At 39.5% G+C, this 15,977-nt stretch overlaps 1 protein-coding gene across 1 annotated transcript in view; it reads right to left on the minus strand.

The window, feature by feature from the left end:
* Window positions 1–15,977, minus strand: part of med1 (mediator complex subunit 1) — a 245,170-nt gene that overhangs the window by 69,195 nt on the left and 159,998 nt on the right. The window lies entirely within an intron of this gene.

Below are 15,977 nucleotides of genomic sequence, written 5' to 3' on the forward strand. Positions count from 1 at the left end.
AAAGTAGGTTTTTAACATAATTACGAATATTTAATAAACGGTTTAATTGACAGCATTAGTTCTTGAGGCAAAGTTGTTCAGCATGAGCAGATCTATCAGATGATATGCATTTTGTGACGATAAGTGTAACACCACGTGATTACAGAGCCATAAAACTCGTTAGCGCCAACTAGTGGCCGATTTCTTTCAAAACTCTTACAGACCTCTAGGGCCATGAGTCGAACATGCCCATCGAGTTTCGTTCCGATCGGCCTCCGTTAACCTTGTCTAATAGGTGCTCAAATTTCATTGGTTGATGGCGGCCATGTTTTTCGAGATACACCAATGTCCTCATAGACATACATGGCACCTTGGACCAAGACACTGCATACCAATTTTCAAGTCAATCGGACTAACGGTCACGTGGTCATAGCCGTTTTCATGTTTTTTTCATGTTATAGCGCCACCTAGTGATCAATCGTCGCGATTTTTTTACTGTGACCCCAGATTGAACTCATACACATGTGCACCAAGTTTGGTGAAGATATCTAATTTCATTCTCGAGTTATAGCCATTTTAGTAAAATAGGCTCCTCCTACAACATTAATTTATCACCCCCTGGCGATCAGGAAACGAAATTTCGACTTTTTTTCGATAATTATTGATATTCAGACTCCAGAGAACATTTCTGCACTGTTTTGGATCCGATTGGACAAAAAACCTAGGACTAGTTCGCAAAAGTAGGTTTTTAACTAAATTCAAAATGGCGGACAATTTACATACCGGAAATGAAATCGGAGATATACGTTTTGACCTTCAGGTGTCCAGCTTTCCAGTGATATAAGACACTTGAGTCTACGTCATACGGTCTAGGAGTTATGAGCAGTTTCGCGCTTTTGGTTGCTATAGCGCCACCTATGGGCCAATTGGGGTCATATTCTCTGAACCTCTCCTCGATTTTTGTACTACCATCTGGCAAAGTTTCAAAGCTCCAGCTCTTACGGTTTGGGCTGCACGATGAGTTTTACGGCAGAAGAAAAATAATAATAATAATAATAATAATAATAATAAAAATCAGTACAATTACAATAGGGTTTCAGCACTTCGTGCTTGAACCCCTAATAATAAAAATCAGTACAATTACAATAGGGTTTCAGCACTTCGTGCTTGAACCCCTAATTAAAGCTGCAAGCAGCATTTATCGGGGTTCAAGCATTTAAGGCCTTTAAGCACATAAGCATTTAAGACATTAAGTTTTATTTGGAAAGCTTTTAACCACTGAAATAATAGATGGAAAAGACCATTTACAGCCAAAACAGGCAATTTACCATAGGAAATATATGGTTTTCAAAGCTTTTTAACAGTTATAGCGCCACCTATCGTCCGATCTTCATGATATTTTACATGCTTGTTTAGAATGTTATGGCACATATGCTCACCAATTTTCGTGAAGTTCTGAGTTTTCGTTTAGGATTTATAAGCTTTTGAGTGCATTTTGCCACGCCCATTTTCTTTATGACCCAATATACCCATGCGACAAATGCTAAAGTTCAACTTTTTTTTGATAATTATTTATCTAGAGAGTCCATAGAATTGTCCTAGACTTGTTTGGTTCCGATCGGGCGAAAAACCTAGGACTAGTTCGCAAAAGTAGGTTTTTAACATAATTACGAATATTTAATGAACGGTTTGATTGACAGCAATAGTTCTTGAGGCAAAGTTGTTCATCATGAGCAGATCTATCAAATGATATGCATTTTGTGACAATAAGTGTAACACCACGTGATTACAGAGCCATTAAACTCGTTAGCGCCAACTAGTGGCCGATTTCTTTCAAAATTCTTACAGACCTCTAGGGGCTTGAGCCGAACATGCCCACTGAGTTTCCTTCTGATTGGCCTCCGTTAACCTTGTCTAATAGGTGCTCAAACTTCATTGGCCGATGGCGGCCATGTTTTTCGAGATACACCAATGTCCTCATAGACATACATGGCACCTTGGACCAAGACACTGCATACCAATTTTCAAGTCAATCGGACAAACGGTCAGGTGGTTATAGCCTGTTTTATGTTTTTTTTAATGTTATAGCGCCACCATGTGGCTAATCACCGCGATTTCTTTACTGTGACCTTAGATTGACCTCTTACACATGTGTACCAAGTTTGGTGAAGATAACTCATTTACTTCTGGAGTTATAGCCATTTTAGTAAAACTAGCTCCGCCTCCTTCGAACGTTTTGGCGCCCCTTAGCGACCGTGAATCGAAATTTTAACTTTTTTTTAATAATTATTTATATTCAGAGACCAGAGAACATTTCTGCACTGGTCTGGTTCCGATCGGACAAAAAACCTAGGACTAGTTCGCAAAAGTAGGTTTTGGACAAAATCCAAAATGGCGGAAAATTTGCATACCGGAAAGGAAATCCTTGAGGCCTTTTTTGTTCGGCTTGAGCCAAGGATTCCAATGATATAAGACACTTGAGTCTGTGACAAAGGGTTGGTGAGATTTAAGCAAAAATATGCCATTTTTTTGGTTTTTGCACTGTAGCGCCACCTATTGGCCAATCTGGCTCATATTTTGATAACCTCTCCTCGATTTTTGTACTACCATCTGGCAAAGTTTCAAGTCTCTAGCACTTACGGTTTGGGCTGTACGATGCGTTTTAGGGGAAAATAATAATAATAATAATTAAAGCTGCAAGCAGCATTTATCGGGGTTCAAGCATTTAAGGCCTTTAAGCACATAAGCATTTAAGACATTAAGTTTTATTTAGAAAGCTTTTAACCACTGAAATAATAGATGGAAAAGTCCATTTACAGCCAATACAGGCAATTTACCATAGGAAATATATGGTTTTCAAACCTTTTTAACAGTTATAGCGCCACCTATGGTCCGATCAACATGAAATTTGGCATGCTTGTTTAGAATATTATGGCACATATGCTCACCAATTTTCGTGAAGTTCTGAGTTTTCGTTTAGGATTTATAAGCTTTTGAGTGCATTTTGCCACGCCCATTTTCTTTATGACCCAATTATAGCCATACGAAAAATTCAAAAGTTCAACTTTTTTTCGATAATTATTGATCTAGAGAGTCCAGAGAATTGTCCTAGACTGGTCTGGTTCCGATCGGGCGAAAAACCAGGGACTAGTTCGCAAAAGTAGGTTTTTAACATATTCGCGAATAATTAATGAACGATTTGATTGACAGCTATGGTTCTTGAGGCAATGTTGTTCAGCATGAGCAGATCTATCAAATGATATGCATTTTGTGACAATAAGTGTAACACCACGTGATTACAGAGCCGTAAAACTCGTTAGCGCCAACTAGTGGCCGATTTCTTTCAAAATTCTTACAGACCTCTAGGGCTATGAGTTGAACATGCCCATCGAGTTTCGTTCCGATCGGCCTCCGTTAACCTTGTCTAATAGGTGCTCAAACTTCATTGGCCGATGGCGGCCATGTTTTTTGAGATACACCAATGTCCTCATAGACATACATGACACCTTGGGCCAAGACACTGCATACCAATTTTCAAGTCAATCGGACTAACGGTCAGGTGGTTAAAGCCTGTTTTATGTTTTTTTCAAGTTATAGCGCCACCATGTGGCCAATCGCCGCGATTTTTTTACTGTGACCTCAGATTGACCTCTTACACATGTGTACCGAGTTTGGTGAAGATACCTCATTTACTTCTGGAGTTATAGCCATTTTAGTAAAATAGGCCCCTCCCACAACGTACGTTTTGGCGGCCCTTAGCGTCCGTGAATCGAAATTTCAACTTTTTTTCGATAATTATTGATATTCAGACTCCAGAGAACATTTCTGTACTGGTTTGGTTCCGATCGGGCGAAAAACCTAGGACTAGTTCGCAAAAGTAGGTTTTTGGCAAAATTCAAAATGGCGGAAAATCTATCATGGCGGAAATGAAATCGGAGATATACGTTTTGTTCGTCAGGCATCCAGCTTCCCAATGATATAAGACACTTGAGTCTACGACATACGGTCTAGGAGTTCTGAGCAGTTTCGCGCTTTTGGTTGCTGTAGCGCCACCTATGGGCCGATTTGGCTAAGTCCGTGTATCTGAGTAGCGAGCAATACTACTACCATTTGACCAAGTATCACGTCTCTAGGCCTTACGGTTTTGGCTGCACGATGCGTTTTAGGGAAGAATAATAATAATAATTAAAGCTGCAAGCAGCATTTATCGGGGTTCAAGCATTTAAGGCCTTTAAGCACATAAGCATTTAAGACATTAAGTTTTATTTAGAAAGCTTTTAACCACTGAAATAATAGATGGAAAAGTCCATTTACAGCCAATACAGGCAATTTACCATAGGAAATATATGGTTTTCAAACCTTTTTAACAGTTATAGCGCCACCTATGGTCCGATCAACATGAAATTTGGCATGCTTGTTTAGAATATTATGGCACATATGCTCACCAATTTTCGTGAAGTTCTGAGTTTTCGTTTAGGATTTATAAGCTTTTGAGTGCATTTTGCCACGCCCATTTTCTTTATGACCCAATTATAGCCATACGAAAAATTCAAAAGTTCAACTTTTTTTCGATAATTATTGATCTAGAGAGTCCAGAGAATTGTCCTAGACTGGTCTGGTTCCGATCGGGCGAAAAACCAGGGACTAGTTCGCAAAAGTAAGTTTTTAACATATTCGCGAATAATTAATGAACGATTTGATTGACAGCTATGGTTCTTGAGGCAATGTTGTTCAGCATGAGCAGATCTATCAAATGATATGCATTTTGTGACAATAAGTGTAACACCACGTGATTACAGAGCCGTAAAACTCGTTAGCGCCAACTAGTGGCCGATTTCTTTCAAAATTCTTACAGACCTCTAGGGCTATGAGTTGAACATGCCCATCGAGTTTCGTTCTGATCGGCCTCCGTTAACCTTGTCTAATAGGTGCTCAAATTTTATTGGCCGATGGCGGCCATGTTTTTTGAGATACACCAATGTCCTCATAGACATACATGACACCTTGGGCCAAGACACTGCATACCAATTTTCAAGTCAATCGGACTAACGGTCAGGTGGTTAAAGCCTGTTTTATGTTTTTTTCAAGTTATAGCGCCACCATGTGGCCAATCGCCGCAATTTTTTTACTGTGACCTCAGATTGACCTCTTACACATGTGTACCGAGTTTGGTGAAGATACCTCATTTACTTCTGGAGTTATAGCCATTTTAGTAAAATAGGCCCCTCCCACAACGCACGTTTTGGCGCCCCTTAGCGTCCGTGAATCGAAATTTCAACTTTTTTTCGATAATTATTGATATTCAGACTCCAGAGAACATTTCTGTACTGGTTTGGTTCCGATCGGGCGAAAAACCTAGGACTAGTTCGCAAAAGTAGGTTTTTGGCAAAATTCAAAATGGCGGAAAATCTATCATGGCGGAAATGAAATCGGAGATATACGTTTTGTTCGTCAGGCATCCAGCTTCCCAATGATATAAGACACTTGAGTCTACGACATACGGTCTAGGAGTTCTGAGCAGTTTCGCGCTTTTGGTTGCTGTAGCGCCACCTATGGGCCGATTTGGCTAAGTCCGTGTATCTGAGTAGCGAGCAATACTACTACCATTTGACCAAGTATCACGTCTCTAGGCCTTACGGTTTTGGCTGCACGATGCGTTTTAGGGAAGAATAATAATAATAATTAAAGCTGCAAGCAGCATTTATCGGGGTTCAAGCATTTAAGGCCTTTAAGCACATAAGCATTTAAGACATTAAGTTTTATTTAGAAAGCTTTTAAACACTGAAATAATAGATGGAAAAGTCCATTTACAGCCAATACAGGCAATTTACCATAGGAAATATATAGTTTTCAAACCTTTTTAACAGTTATAGCGCCAGCTATGGTCCGATCAACATGAAATTTGGCATGCTTGTTTAGAATATTATGGCACATATGCTCACCAATTTTCGTGAAGTTCTGAGTTTTCGTTTAGAATTTATAAGCTTTTGAGTACATTTTGCCACACCCATTTTCATTATGACCCAATTATAGCCATACGAAAAATTCAAAAGTTCAACTTTTTTTCGATAATTATTGATCAGGAGAGTCCAGAGAATTTTCCTAGACTGGTCTGGTTCCGATCGGGCGAAAAACCAGGGACTAGTTCGCAAAAGTAGGTTTTTAACATATTCATGAATAATTAATGAACAGTTTGATTGACAGCAATGGTTCTTGAGGCAAAGTTGTTCAGGATGAGGAGATCTATCAAATGATATGCATATTGTGTGGATATTTGTAACACCACGTGATTACAGAGCCGTAAAACTCGTTAGCGCCAACTAGTGGCCGATTTCTTTCAAAATTCTTACAGACCTCTAGGGGCTTGAGCCGAACATGCCCACTGAGTTTCGTTCTGATTGGCCTCCGTTAACCTTGTCTAATAGGTGCTCAAACTTCATTGGCCGATGGCGGCCATGTTTTTTGAGATACACCAATGTCCTCATAGACATACATGGGGCCTTGGACCAAGACACTGCATACCAATTTTCAAGTCAATCGGACTAATGGTCAGGTGGTTATAGCCTGTTTTATCTTTTTTTCATGTTATAGCGCCACCATGTGGCCAATCGCCGCGATTTTTTTACTGTTACCTCAGATTGACCTCTTACATATACGTACCGAGTTTGGTGAAGATACCTCATTTACTTCTGGAGTTATAGCTGTTTTAGTACAATAGGCTCCTCCCACAACATACATTTTGGCGCCCCTTAGCGACCGTGAATCGAAATTTCTACTTTTTTTCGATAATTATTGATATTCAGTCTCCAGAGAACATTTCTGCACTGGTTTGGTTCCGATCGGACGAAAAACCTAGGACTAGTTCGCAAAAGTAGGTTTTTAACAAAATTCAAAATGGCGGAAAAATTTGCATACCGGAAATGAAATCGGAGATATACGTTTTGTTCTTCAAGTATCCAGCTTTCCAATGATATAAGACACTTGAGTCTACGATATACGGTCTAGGAGTTATGAACAGTTTCGCGCTTTTGGTTGCTATAGCGCCACCTATGGGCCAATCGGGGTCATACTCTCTGAACCTCTCCTCGATTTTTGTACTACCATCTGGCAAAGTTTCAAGGTTCCAGCTCTTACGGTTTGGGCTGCACGATGCGTTTTAGCGGAGAAGAAAAATAATAATAAAAATCAGTACAATTACAATAGGGTTTCAGCACTTCGTGCTTGAACCCCTAATAATAAAAATCAGCACAATTACAATAGGGTTTCAGCATTTCATGCTTGAACCCCTAATTAAAGCTGCAAGCAGCATTTATCGGGGTTCAAGCAGTTAAGGCCTTTAAGGCATTTAAGCACAAAAGCATCAAAAGTTATTAAGATTTATTTAGCAAGCATGTAACCACTGACATAATAGATGGAAAAGACCATTTACAGCCAATACAGGCAATTTGCCATGGGATATATATGGTTTTAAAGCTTTTTAACAGTTATAGCGCCACCTATGGTCCGATCTCCATAAAATTGTTTACTGTGACCTCAAATTGAACCCATACACATGTGTACTGAGTTTGGTGAAGATATCTCATTTACTTCTTGAGTTATAGCCATTTTAGTAAAATAGGCTCCTCCCACAACAATTTACCACATTCTAGTATTATTTACTATGATTCTAGCATGATTTGCCATATTCTAGCAGGATTTACCATGATATACTACATTCTAGTATGATTTACCATACATTCTAGTATGATTTACCATTGTTTACTGTGATTCTAGCATGGTTCACCATAGTTTATCATGATTTATCATAGTTTACCATGATTTACCCTGTTCTAGCAACGTTTACCATGATTTACCATGTTCTAGCATGATGTACCATGATATACCATGTTCTAGAATGATGTACCAGGATTATAGTATGATTTACCTTGATACACCACATTCTAGTATTATTTACTATGATTTACCATGTTTTTAGCGTGATTTACCATGATTTACCACATTGTTAGCAATTATGTGAAGTTAGGTTTCTGAATAAATTCTGAATAATCTGATTAATAGTTTACAAAGACTTTGTGAAGTGTTTATAGACCATTCAAATATATTTTCATAATGACATATCCCAATAGCATTGAAAAAACAACATTTGTGTGTGTGTGTGTGTGTGTGTGTGTGTGTGATCTGTCTGAAAATGTTCATGCATGTTTAGAGTGATATTTCACATGTTCTGACTTGTTTTTAAGAAGGTCTGAGCATCTTAAAAGATATAAGCTTTCGGGGACACTTGGTCAAGGCCACGTATTGAAGTGACCCTATTATAGTCATCCAAATGAAGTAGTTCAACTTTTTCTGATAATTATTGATCTAGAGAGTCCAGAGAATTGTACTGCACTAGTTTTGAACATTATGATATGAAAATTATTTGATCATAGATGAAACAGACCATTTGCAGCCAATACAGGCAATTTACCATAGGAAATATATGGTTTTAAAGCTTTTTAACAATTATAGCGCCAACTATGGTCCGATCTCCATAAAATTTGGCATGCTTGTTAAAGATGTTATGGCACATATTCCCACCAATTTTTGTGAAGTTCTGAGTTTTCATTTATGATTTATAGGCTTTTTAGTGCATTTTGCCACACCCATTTTCTTTATGACCCTATTATAGCCATGCGCAAAATGCAAAAGTTCAACTTTTTTTTGATAATTATTGATCTAGAGAGTCCATAGAATTGTCCTAGACTGGTCTGGTTCCGATCGGGCGAAAAACCTAGGACTAGTTCGCAAAAGTAGGTTTTTAACATATTCGCGAATAATTAATGAACGGTTTGATTGACAGCAATGGTTCTTGAGGCAAAGTTGTTCAGCATGAGCAGATCTATTAAATGATATGCATTTTGTGACAATAAGTGTAACACCACGTGATTACAGAGCCATAAAACTCGTTAGCGCCAACTAGTGGCCGATTTCTTTCAAAATTCTTACAGACCTCTAGGGCCATGAGTCGAACATGCCCACCGAGTTTCGTTCCGATCGGCCTCCGTTAACCTTGTCTAATAGGTGCTCAAACTTCATTGGCCGATGGCGGCCATGTTTTTTGAGATACACCAATGTCCTCATAGACATACATGGGGCCTTGGACCAAGACACTGCATGCCAATTTTCAAGTCAATCGGACTAACGGTCAGGTGGTTATAGCCTGTTTTATGTTTTTTTCATGTTATAGCGCCACCATGTGGCCAATCGCCACGATTTTTTTACTGTGACCTCAGATTGACCTCTTACATATACGTACCAAGTTTGGTGAAGATACCTCATTCATTTCTGGAGTTATAGCTGTTTTAGTACAATAGGCTCCTCCCACAACATACATTTTGGCGCCCCTTAGCGACCGTGAATCGAAATTTCGACTTTTTTTCGATAATTATTGATATTCAGACTCCAGAGAACATTTCTGCACTGGTTTGGTTCCGATCGGACGAAAAACCTAGGACTAGTTCGCAAAAGTAGGTTTATAACAAAATTCAAAATGGCGGAAAAATTTGCATACCGGAAATGAAATCGGAGATATACGTTTTGTTCTTCAAGTGTCCAGCTTTCCAATGATATAAGACACTTGAGTCTACGACATACGGTCTAGGAGTTATGAACAGTTTCGCGCTTTTGGTTGCTATAGCGCCACCTATGGGCCAATCGGGGTCATACTCTCTGAACCTCTCCTCGATTTTTGTACTACCATCTGGCAAAGTTTCAAGGTTCCAGCTCATACGGTTTGGGCTGCACGATGCGTTTTAGCGGAGAAGAAAAATAATAATAAAAATCAGTACAATTACAATAGGGTTTCAGCACTTCGTGCTTGAACCCCTAATTAAAGCTGCAAGCAGCATTTATCGGGGTTCAAGCAGTTAAGGCCTTTAAGCAAAAAAGCATCAAAAGTGATTAAGTTTTATTTAGCAAGCATGTAACTACTGACATAATAGATGGAAAAGACCATTTACAGGAAATACCATAGGAAATATATGGTTTTAAAGCTTTTTAGCAGTTATAGCGCCACCTATGGTCCGATCTCCATAAAAATTGGCATGCTTGTTAATGATGTTATGTCACATATGCTCACCAATTTTTGTGAAGTTCTGAGTTTTCATTTAGGATTTATAGGCTTTTTAGTGTTTTTTTGCCACGCCCCTTTTCTAAATGACCCTATTACAGCCATCTACATGCAAAAGTTCAACTTTTTTTTGATAATTATTGATCTAGAGTGTCCAGAGAATTGTCCTAGACTGGTCTGGTTTCGATCGGGCGAAAAACCTAGGACTAGTTTGCAAAAGTAGGTTTTTAACATAATTACGAATATTTAATAAACGGTTTAATTGACAGCATTAGTTCTTGAGGCAAAGTTGTTCAGCATGAGCAGATCTATCAGTTGATATGCATTTTGTGACGATAAGTGTAACACCACGTGATTACAGAGCCATAAAACTCGTTAGCGCCAACTAGTGGCCGATTTCTTTCAAAACTCTTACAGACCTCTAGGGCCATGAGTCGAACATGCCCATCGAGTTTCGTTCCGATCGGCCTCCGTTAACCTTGTCTAATAGGTGCTCAAATTTCATTGGTCGATGGCGGCCATGTTTTTCGAGATACGCCAATGTCCTCATAGACATACATGGCACCTTGGACCAAGACACTGCATACCAATTTTCAAGTCAATCGGACTAACGGTCACGTGGTCATAGCCGTTTTCATGTTTTTTTCATGTTATAGCGCCACCTAGTGATCAATCGTCGCGATTTTTTTACTGTGACCCCAGATTGAACTCATACACATGTGCACCAAGTTTGGTGAAGATATCTAATTTCATTCTCGAGTTATAGCCATTTTAGTAAAATAGGCTCCTCCTACAACATTAATTTATCACCCCCTGGCGATCAGGAAACGAAATTTCGACTTTTTTTCGATAATTATTGATATTCAGACTCCAGAGAACATTTCTGCACTGTTTTGGATCCGATTGGACAAAAAACCTAGGACTAGTTCGCAAAAGTAGGTTTTTAACTAAATTCAAAATGGCGGACAATTTACATACCGGAAATGAAATCGGAGATATACGTTTTGACCTTCAGGTGTCCAGCTTTCCAGTGATATAAGACACTTGAGTCTACGTCATACGGTCTAGGAGTTATGAGCAGTTTCGCGCTTTTGGTTGCTATAGCGCCACCTATGGGCCAATTGGGGTCATATTCTCTGAACCTCTCCTCGATTTTTGTACTACCATCTGGCAAAGTTTCAAAGCTCCAGCTCTTACGGTTTGGGCTGCACGATGAGTTTTACGGCAGAAGAAAAATAATAATAATAATAATAATAATAATAATAATAATAATAATAATAATAATAATAAAAATCAGTACAATTACAATAGGGTTTCAGCACTTCGTGCTTGAACCCCTAATAAAAATCAGGGCAATTACAATAGGGTTTCAGCACTTCGTGCTTGAACCCCTAATAAAAATCAGGGCAATTACAATAGGGTTTCAGCACTTCGTGCTTGAACCCCTAATAAAAATCCTTACAATAACAATAGGGTTTCAGCACTTCGTGCTTGAACCCCTAATAAAAATCAGTACAATTACAATAGGGTTTCAGCACTTCGTGCTTGAACCCCTAATAATAATAATAATAAAAATCAGCACAATTACAATAGGGTTTCAGCACTTCGTGCTTGAACCCCTAATCAGTACAATTACAATAGGGTTTCAGCACTTCGTGCTTGAACCCCTAAAAATCAGTACAATTACAATAGGGTTTCAGCATTTCATGCTTGAACCCCTAAAAATCAGGACAATTACAATAGGGTTTCAGCACTTCGTGCTTGAACCCCTAAAAATCAGGGCAATTACAATAGGGTTTCAGCACTTCGTGCTTGAACCCCTAATAAAAATCAGTACAATTACAATAGGTGTTCAGCACTTCGTGCTTGAACCCCTAATAATGTGGTAAGCGCCGTGCTGGTGAGATCAGTTCGTGCCGCGCTGTCCGTGTGGTGGCACTAGCAAATACATAAAACGGTATTGCCTCATTACATATCGTTCATAAAAAATATATCGATATATTGTACAAACTTGATATACCGCCCAGACCTACGCAATAGTACTATTTAAAACCCTGCTTACTGCGGACTGACGGGCCCAAGTCATCACTGGTGCACTACTGCTATTTCCAGTTATAGCAAAAATATTTTACTAAAAGAAAAAGAAAAGAAAAAGAAACAAAAAAAGAAGTAATTATTACTTTCATTTCTGCAGTTAGATCATTGATCATTTGTAGAGTGGGCAAAGTTATTACATTTCTAACTAGATCAGTTACAATAAAAATACATTGACAATCAAGCTTGTATAGTTTTTTTTAGCAACTCTCTGTCATCATATATCTCCAATTCATTATATCTTCATTGGAAAGTGTGTGGTCTCCTCTCTGCCGCCATCTTGTCCATCTAACTATGTTAGGATACCTCTCCAGCACTCTTAAAGGGGACTTATTATGCCCCTTTTTACAATATGTAATATAAGTCTCAGGTGTCCCCAGAATGTGTCTGGTCATTTATCACATGTTATAATAAATGATTTGTGGGGTATTTTGAGCTGAAACTTAAACATTTTGAGTGGAAGGACGAACTCGTGGGTTTTCGGGTTTCATGAATATCTTTGGGTTTGGGATGGGTTCAGTTTGTAACTAAGAAAAACCATATATGTAGTTAAAGGTTAGGGTTTGCGTGCTGCCTTCTGTGTTGTGGCTGAAAGAGCGCACGAGAGCGGGAGGCAGCACATATATAATTGATTTACATTTAGCAGACGCTTTTATCCAAACCGACTTACAAATTAGGACTAAAATAAGCGAGTCATCGTGAAAAGGCAAAAACAATGCAAGAAGTGCTCAAAATACAAAGTGCAGGCATTGGTCAGAGTAGCATAAGCCAGACAAGGGAGGATTAAGGGAAAAGGAAAGTATTTTTATTTTATTTTTTTAGGAGGTTAAGTCCTCACAGAAGAGATGAGTTTTGAGGTTGTCTTTTGAATGTTGTCAGGGATTCTGCATTCAGGATGAGGGTGGGGAGAGCATTCCACCAGCATGGAACCGTGAATGTGAATGTTCTGGAGTGATTTTTTGGCTCTCTGTGATGGTACCACGAGACATCGCTCATTGACTGATCGTAGGCTTCTGGTAGGGATGTAGATTTGTAGGAGCGAGTGGAAGTAGGAGGGAGTTGAGCCTGTGATAGATCTGTAAGCAAGCGTCAATGCCTTGAACTTGATGCGAGCAGCGAGTGGTAGCCAGTGCAAAGAGATGAACACGAGTGACGTGGGCCCTTTTGGGCTCGTTGAAGACGAGACGAGCTGCAGCGTTCTAAATCATTTGTAGAGGTTTAGTTGCACATGATGGAAGTTCAGCCAGAAGAGCATTGCAGTAGTCAAGCCTAGATATGACCAGGGCCTGGACGAGAAGTTGTGTTGCATGCTCAGTTAGGAAAGGCCTGATCTTCCTGATGTTGTGCAGTGCGAACCGGCATGATCGAGTTGTCTTTGTAATTTGGTCTGTGAAGGTCAGCTGGTCATAATTTTGATTTATTATTTATTTGATTTATTATTATTGATCACAACTGATATATAAACAGAACTGTTTTGAGCGTGTGCTCCCACTCTTGCACGCTCTTTCGGTCACAACACAGCAGATGGTACGCAGTCCTTAACTATGAGTGTAATAAGGCAAACAATTACTAAGGGAAAATGTATTACAGTGCCAAATGATGCAGGCGAAGTAGCACTGCAACAAATTCTACCAATTAATTGGAAAAATATTCGTCAGTCACAGTCACACCTCGTGTTTGCTGGATAACAGGTGAGCCATGGGATAGCACAAAATCATACATAAACCTCTAAAATTTCTACGCAATAATGTGTGTAAGTGTAAAGTAAATAAAAAACTAAGTGTAAACTGAGTACAGTGCAAATCAAATAGCCGTGCTGCTGTCTCTGTGTCTCAGAAATCAGAGCTTTGTTAGCCTATACTATCAATAAAATACTGCATCGTAAACATTTTCTACTATTTGATATGTATATTTAAGTGTTTTAAACCTTGAGAGGCTATATGATAGACTAATGACACCTGAATGACTGAACACTATGAATGAAATGAGCGCAGCGCGTTCGTAAATCAAATAGCCACGTTTCTCTCGCACATCTCAGAAATCAGCTTTGTCAAAGGTAGTCTGCGATCAACTAAATCACTACATCATACAGTTGTGACCGATCACGGAAAGTAGGGACATTCTGGGGCATTTTGAATTATTCACAGATTCTGAAAGTGTAGTCTCCAAGCTTTCCAACGATGTGTAACATGGAAATCTGATAATATTTGGAGAAGTTGTGGCCATTTGAAGGTAGGCACTCAAAAAAGCTCAAAGGGGAGAAAACAGCCTCTAAAGATTGTGCAGTTCTCACCTCTCTCTCCTGCTGGGAGTGACAATAGGGCTCATTTACATATCATTTAGATAAGCCATACCCCCTGTAAAGCTCCCCCCTGTAAAGCTGTAAAGCACAGGGGGGAACAAAAAGGTCAGGAAAATGTGCCATAAAAAAAAAAAAGTTTGCAAACAGGTAATATATAAATAAATGTCTCTTAGCATCTACCGATAAAACTGTATAGGCAACTCTTATGTACACTGAATAAAAAATAAGATAAACTCTAGACAATGTTCAAATCAAAAACAGGATGTGCTATGTGATATAGGATATATATAATTTTTAAACTATTTATTTGTATGATACAGCTGCAAATAAGTATTTGAACACCTGAGAAAATCAATGTTAATATTTGGTACAGTAGCCTTTGTTTGCAATTACAGAGGTCAAACGTTTCCTGTAGTTTTTCACCAGGTTTGCACACACTGCAGGAGGGATTTTGGCCCACTCCTCCACACAGATCTTCTCTAGATCAGTCAGGTTTCTGGGCTGTCGCTGAGAAACACGGAGTTTGAGCTCCCTCCAAAGATTCTCTATTGGGTTTAGGTCTGGAGACTGGCTAGGCCACGCCAGAACCTTGATATGCTTCTTACAGAGCCACTCCTTGGTTATCCTGGCTGTGTGCTTCGGGTCATTGTCATGTTGGAAGACCCAGCCTCGACCCATCTTCAATGCTCTAACTGAGGGAAGGAGGTTGTTCCTCAAAATCTCGCAATACATGGCCCCGGTCATCCTCTCCTTAATACAGTGCAGTCGCCCTGTCCCATGTGCAGAAAAACACCCCCAAAGCATGATGCTACCACCCCCATGCTTCACAGTAGGGATGGTGTTCTTGGGATGGTACTCATCATTCTTCTTCCTCCAAACACGTTTAGTGGAATTATGACCAAAAAGTTCTATTTTGGTCTCATCTGACCACATGACTTTCTCCCATGACTCCTCTGGATCATCCAAATGGTCATTGGCAAACTTAAGACGGGCCTTGACATGTGCTGGTTTAAGCAGGGGAACCTTCCGTGCCATGCATGATTTCAAACCATGACGTCTTAGTGTATTACCAACAGTAACCTTGGAAACGGTGGTCCCAGCTCTTTTCAGGTCATTGACCAGCTCCTCCCGTGTAGTTCTGGGCTGATTTCTCACCTTTCTTAGGATCATTGAGACCCCACGAGGTGAGATCTTGCATGGAGCCCCAGTCCGAGGGAGATTGACAGTCATGTTTAGCTTCTTCCATTTTCTAATGATTGCTCCAATAGTGGACCTTTTTTCACCAAGCTGCTTGGCAATTTCCCCGTAGCCCTTTCCAGCCTTGTGGAGGTGTACAATTTTGTCTCTAGTGTCTTTGGACAGCTCTTTGGTCTTGGCCATGTTAGTAGTTGGATTCTTACTGATTGTATGGGGTGGACAGGTGTCTTTATGCAGCTAACGACCTCAAACAGGTGCATCTAATTTAGGATAATAAATGGAGTGGAGGTGGACATT

This window comes from Rutilus rutilus (genome assembly GCF_951802725.1).
Source record: "Rutilus rutilus genome assembly, chromosome: 16".
Lineage (NCBI taxonomy): Eukaryota > Metazoa > Chordata > Actinopteri > Cypriniformes > Leuciscidae > Rutilus > Rutilus rutilus.